This window comes from Elephas maximus, chromosome 2 (assembly GCF_024166365.1).
Source record: "Elephas maximus indicus isolate mEleMax1 chromosome 2, mEleMax1 primary haplotype, whole genome shotgun sequence".
Lineage (NCBI taxonomy): Eukaryota > Metazoa > Chordata > Mammalia > Proboscidea > Elephantidae > Elephas > Elephas maximus.
Genome location: NC_064820.1, coordinates 56,711,263 through 56,718,336, shown reverse-complemented (window position 1 = coordinate 56,718,336; position 7,074 = coordinate 56,711,263).

Genomic DNA, 7,074 nt, shown 5'->3' with positions numbered 1-7,074 from the left:
ATGTGTAACCAAGTAGCTTGCTATCTAATTCTATGTATATCCTGTTTTACTTCTCCTGTGTTGTTTATCTGAATACAACAAGAGGTATTTGCTACAGTACAGATTATACTTTTGTTACCCGATTAGGGTCCATGCCCTGGAGCAGTCGAGCCAATGAAACATAGTCCAAGTCAGAAAGAATGAGAAAGTTTATTAAGGAGATGTATACACCACCAGGGACCCAGCAGCAACACAGGCTGTCTCTATGGAGTCCCAAAGAGCAATTTTACACTACAGCTTATGTAGAATCTTACAGGGGTTACAGGTGTCTTTGTAGTCCCCTTGCCAGACATTTCTTTATTAGGCTAAAGATATTCATATCAAATACCTGGGCTCTGATTTTCCTGTGGGGATTGTAGGCCACAGGTGGTCAGACATAACAAAAGATTATCTGTATCAGTTTAAAACAAAGAACAAAGTCATTAACATTTGGCCAAAACAAAGTCATTAACAGAGGTATGTGAAGGAGGCAGGCAGAGGAAGAACAACTTAAAGGTTTATCATGACCTTAGTTATGTTAAGCTCTCAGCTGCCCATTTTGAAAAAGGAGAAAACATGCTGGGGCTATTGGGGTCACACTTTCTTGAGCTAATAAAAAAAATCTAAGTGTATTTTGTTATCTCAAGTCACCTTGGCTAATAACGTCAGAGATTGCTGTTGTGCTTCCATCCCGTTAGCAACTTCATCTGCTATTTGTCCCATAATAATTGATAAATTTCTTTAAAATTTCTCCAATTCAACTATACCATAATAGAAATTAAAGCTACCAACCCCACCCTGAGTGTTGGACCAATGGGTTTCCTTTTGACTCTTGTTTTACAATGTGTGACATTTAACATTACTTTTTCAATATTTACTAGCATCATTACTATGAATACCTAAACGTAATCCTTTGCCTGGTTTTGGTATCCCCTTGAGAACAGGAACAAGACAAGGATGCCCTTTATTACCACTCCTATTTAACATTGTGCTGGAAGTCCTAGCTAAAGCAATAAGGCAAGAAAAAGAAATAAAGGGCATCCAAATTGATAACAAAGAAGTAAAACTGTCCATATTTATGGATATGTTACTATACACAGAAAAGCCAAAAGACTCCATAAAAAACTACTGGAACTAGTAGAAAGATTCAGCAGAGTAGCAGGCTACAAAATAAACATACAAAAAGCAGTTGGATTTCTATACACCCATAAAGAGAACAACAAAAAGAAAATCAGGAAAACAATAGCATTTATACAGCCCTGAAAAAATTAAAATACTTAGGAATAAATCTAACCGGGGTCGTAAAAGACCTATACAAAGAAAACTACACAGCACTACTGCAAGAAACCGAAAGAGTTCCATATAAATGGAAAAACACGCCATTCTAATGGATAGGTAGACACAACATTGTGAAAATGACAGTTCTACCCAAAGCAATCTGCAAATAAAATGCAATCCCAATCCAAAGACCAACAACATTCTTAAAAGAGATGGAAAAACTGATCATTAACTTTATGTGGAAAGGAAAGAGACACCAGATAAGTAAAGCACTATTGAAGAAGAAGAATAAAGTAGGAGGACTTGCAGGACCTGACCTCAGTACCTACTATACAGCTATGGTAGTCAAAACAGGCCAGTACAGGTACAACGACAGATAAATCGACCAATGGAACAGAGTTGAGAACCCAGGTGTAAATCCATCCACCTATGGTCACCTGATCTTCAACAAGGGCCCAAAGTTCATCAAATGGGGAAAAGACAGTCTTTTTAACAAATGGTGCTAGCAAAACTGGATATTCATCTACAAAAAAAAAAAAAGAAACAGGACCCATACCTCACACCATACACAATAACTAATTTAAAATGGATCAAAAACCTATATAGGAAACCAAAAACTATAAAAATCATAGAAGAAAAAATACTATCAACACAAAAGGTCCTAACACACGGAATCAACAAGATATAAACCATAACTAACAACACGCAAAGTAGAGAAGATAAGTTAAATTACTGGAATCTTCTAAAAATTAAACACTCAGGGTCATCAAAAGACTTCAGCAAGAAAATAAAAAGAGAGCCTAGAGATTGGGAAAAATTTTTTGGCTACGGCAAATCCAACAAAGGTCTACTCTCTAAAATCTACAGGCAAATCCAACACCTCTACAACAAAAAGACAAATAATTCAAGTAAAGATGGGCAAAGGAAATGAATAGATACTTCACCAAAGAAGACCTTAAAGTGGCTAATAGACCCATGAAGAAATGCTCTATCACTAGCCATTAGAGAAATGCAAATCAAAACCACAAAGAGATACCATCTCGCCCCAGTATTACTGGCACAAATCAAAAAAACAGAAAATAACAAATGTTGAAGAGGCTATGGGGAGATTGGAATTCCTATGCACTGCTGGTGGGAATGCAAAATGATAAACCATTTTGGAAAACAACATGGAGCTTCATTAGAAAGCAAGAAACAGAAATACCATATGATCCAGCAATCCCACTCCTAGAAATATATCCTAGAGAAATAAGAGCCATCACGTGAATAGATATATGCACACCTATGTTCATTGCAGCATTGTTCACAATAACAAAAAGATGGAAACAACCTAGGTGCCCATCACCAGATGGATAGATAAACAAACTATGGTACATTCACACAATGGAGTACTAAAAAAAAAAAGAAAAAACCCAGTGCTGTCGAGTCAACAATGGAGTACTATGCAACGATAAAGAACAGTGATGAATTTGCAAAGCCTCTCACAACATGGATGAATCTGGAGGGCATCATGCCGAGTGAAATAGGTCAATCACAAAAGGACAAATATTGTGTGAGACCACTACTATAAAAACTCATAAAAAGGCTTACACACAAAAAGAAACAATATTTGATGGTTATGAGGTAGGGGAGGGGTGGGAATGGAAAAAACACTAAATATGCAATAGGAAAGTTATAACTTTGGTGAAGGGCAGGAGAGTACACAATGCTGGAGAAGCCAGCACAACTTGCCCAAAGCAGGTTCATGGAGTTTCCATGGACACATCTAGACTCCCTGTGGGACCGAATTACTGGGCTGAGGGCTGTGGGGACAATGGTCTCGAGGAACATCTAGCTCAATTGGCATAGCATAATTTATAAAGAAAATGTTCTACATTCTACTTTGGTGAGTAGCATCTGGGGTCTTAAAGCCTGTGAGCAGCCATCTAGGATACTCCACTGGTCTCACCCCTTCAGGAACAAGGGAAAATGAAGAAAACTAAAAACACGAGGGAGTGATTAGTCCAAATGACTAATGGACCACAACTACCATGGCCTCCATCAGACAGAGTCCAGTGTAATTAGATGGTGCCTGGCTACCACCACTTACTGCTGTGATGGGGATCACAATAGAGAGTTCCAGACAGAGCTGAAGAAAAATGTAGAACAAAATTCTAACTCACAAAATAGACCAGACTTACTGGCCTGACAGAGACTGAAGAAACCCTGACAGTATGGCCCCCAGACACACTTTTAGCTCAGTGATGAAGTCCCTTCTGAGGGTCACCCTTCAGCCAGTGATTGGATAGGCCCATAAAACAAAACGAGACTAAAGGGGCACACCAGCCTAGGGGCAAGGACTAGAAGGCAGGAGGGGACAGGAAAGCTGATAATAGGGAACCCAAGGTTGGTAAGGGAGAGTGCTGACTTGGCATGGCATTAGTAACAAATGTCTTAAAACAATATGTGTACTATTTAAATGAGAAGCTATTTTGTTCTGTAAACCTTCATCTAAAGGCCAATATTAAAAAATAAATAAAAGTAATCCTCAAGTTCCTAAAGTGCATTGCCCACACATTCTCCAGAAATTTAAACAAGAGATTACCCACATAAATTCACTATTGGAAATGGGATCATGTAAACTAGTATAGTTGGATTCACCACTCAAAAACATATACCCATAAAGAGCACACAAAATTTGTCTAGAGAAAATAGAAGGTATAGAAAACTTTACATGTGCCAGTCAAGTTTCCATTATAGAATACGTAATTATCAGGATAATACAGGATAGACTTCTATTGGAGCTCTTCAGTTAATCTCTTTAAAACATACTAAATGTTCTACCTCAGGGCAAGCTGCCCCTCCTTGGTTTACCTGTTAACAGTCATGGGTCACTTTCTCAGAAGCAGAAGTGGAGTGTAAGACAAAATGGAGTCTGAGCCATGTGGTCTGTCTCCTCTGAGAGCCTGGTTTCTTTGAGATAATTTTCTGCATAGTAAGGGGGCAACAGTTGGATTGCAAACATTAGACAGGTTGTTCATAAGATATTGCCTTGAAGACTAATTAAACTAATTACTTACTTCCCCTAAACATAGCTCTCAGTCTGATCTTTGGAGTCCTTTCCCAAAACAGACTGAATTCTTCTAAAAAGCACAATGCCCAGAGGAAAGTGGTCTTATTAGTTTATCTGGACCATTATTTGATTCAAAAGTGGCTTCAGGAACCAGTTTTTTTCCTCAAAACTCAAGGTTCAAAAGGACACCCAAAGGCAATGGCCTCTGTGAGTTACTCCAGCCTCCATGAAAGCCCAGAAATCTGGATTCCAGGAGAATTACAACTCTTTCATTGTCCCCACCTTTAGATCATGATCTTGCTACAGAATCCTTGATCAAAACAAAAATATTCAATAATGGTAGTTGGACACAATCTGGTCTTTAACATTCTAGGCACCATACAGCGAACTAGGAAGTAAAGCAGAAACACTAACAATAATATTAGGCCAATTGTCAGAAATAACCAATGAAACCATGACCCTAAGGTCTTTCAACCAAGGAAACAAATCCCATGAGGTGTTTGCACATAAATGGCATCAGTAACTGCTTTTCATGTCGGCAGCTTCTTGCCTCAACAGCAACAACACTCTGCAAAACCTCAGATTGCAGATTAATATAAACACAGCAACATTTATCTACTAAGGCACGAAACTGTTCTTTGAGAGAACTACTGGAAAATCTAATACTATTCTATTTTGTAAAATCATAGCTTGAATGAATTTCAGACACTTTTCTGGTTATGATATTTACAACTCATCGGTTAGATAATCTAGGAGAAAGGGAAATGTTTTCTTGTATCCAGGAAATAGGACCTTAAAACATCAGCAAAGTCTCCACATAAAACCCATAGTATTCCTTTTGTTGTCAGGTGCAGTCGAGGTGGTTCCGACTGATAAGGACCTTATGCACAACAGAACGAAACACTGCCCAGCCCTGAGCCATCCTTACAATCCTTGTTACGCTTGAGCTCATTGTTGCAGTATTGCTTTGCTCCAGTTAATTTCTCTTCCACGTGATTCTGGTTCAGCCATGATCTGTGAACCCATCAGCTTCTATGTAAGTGTTCTGGAAATGTTGATTCAGTCTAGTCACAGTCCTTTTCATAAGTCCCATATGTTTCATCTTTTTCTTCAGATGTTTTGGTCAAACCTTTTCAGCAAATCAGCAAAGTAAAAACTTACCTAAAGATGACAAATCTTAATACGGCCACGATTAATTTATAAACATAATACTCTGAATTACAAAAATTCAAAGCCCAAAAATGCCAGTTTAAAAAAACTTTAGACAAAAATATTTCTAAGTATAACAATTGCCCTTATTTTCAAAGAGCTTCAAGTATATTACATTAAAAATTTTGAGACATGCTACCATACAGTCAGGATATACCAAGATTATCAAGTCTTTAAATACCTGAATAGCAATTAAAAAAAAAAAAAAGAAGAAGACTTCATAGGTAAACGATGTGAATTTCCCAGTCAAACCATTGGCTTTGATTCTAGATTCAAAAAAATAAACTTTTGATCAAGTTAGTAATTGAAATTAATAAAATTATGACATGATATTATGCTTTTGTTGTTTAATATTAGCAAAAACATAAGAGGAAATACTAACATATAAATTTTAACCCAAAGAAAATCAGGTGTTTCTTTTGATTTTGACATGTTCCATATAATTTATAAAATATTAAATATAATTTTTTTAGCACTTTTCCTTTATAAAATTCTTTTTTTGCGGCTTTTCATGAAGCTTCAAGGTTGTCATGAGTTTATTATAGGTCACCGAGAAACAATATTTAAGTTATTTAACCCAAGATCTTAAAGGTAAAAACTTTAGCTTTTTTTTTTTTCTTTCTCCAGTCATGTGGCTTGGTTTTTGATCAGGAATCTTATTTTAATGAGAGGCTGAACCCTTGCCTTTGTGGCAGATTATATACAGAATAAATTAACTCCTCAACTCAGTAATCAGAGGAAATATTGTTAACGAGAAGCCCAATTCTTTGTTTTATATGCTATTTAACATTAATGCTCCTAAAAATCTCATAAATTAAACCATTAAACTTCAGTGAGACAGATAAAACCTCTGACCATATCAGATAAATTTCTTTTTAATAAACCTCTTAAATGTTATTTTTGATGCATACCTCTTATAGTACTTTCCTTTAAATGGCAAAAATGAACACACTCATTAGTAGATGCAATATATATATATAAAATTTATATATATATATATGGAAACACTGGTGACATAGTGGTTAAGAGCTATGGCTGCTAACCAAAAGGTTGGCAGTTCAAATCCACCAGGGACTCCTTGGAAACACTATGGGGCAGTTCTACTCTGTCCTATAGGGTTGCTATGAGTCAGAATGGACTCAAGAGCAACAGGTTTATATATATGTATATATACATATATATATGCCCCCGACGTGTCTGACAGTTTGTTGCATTGTGGGGACTTGCATGTCGCTGTGATACTGGAAGCTGTGCCACCAGTATTCAGACACCAACAGCGTTACCCATGGAGGAAAGGTTTCACCTGAGGTTCCAGACTGAGGTAGACTAAGAAGAAGGACCCAGCAGTCTACTTCTGAAAAGCGTTAGCCAGTGAAAGCCTTATGAATAACAGCAGAACATTGTCTGATATAGTGCTGGAAGATGACCTCCCAGGTTGGAAGGCACTCAAAAGATGACTGGGGAAGAGCTGCCTCCTCAAAGTAGAGTTGACCTTAATGATGTGGCTGGAGTAAAAC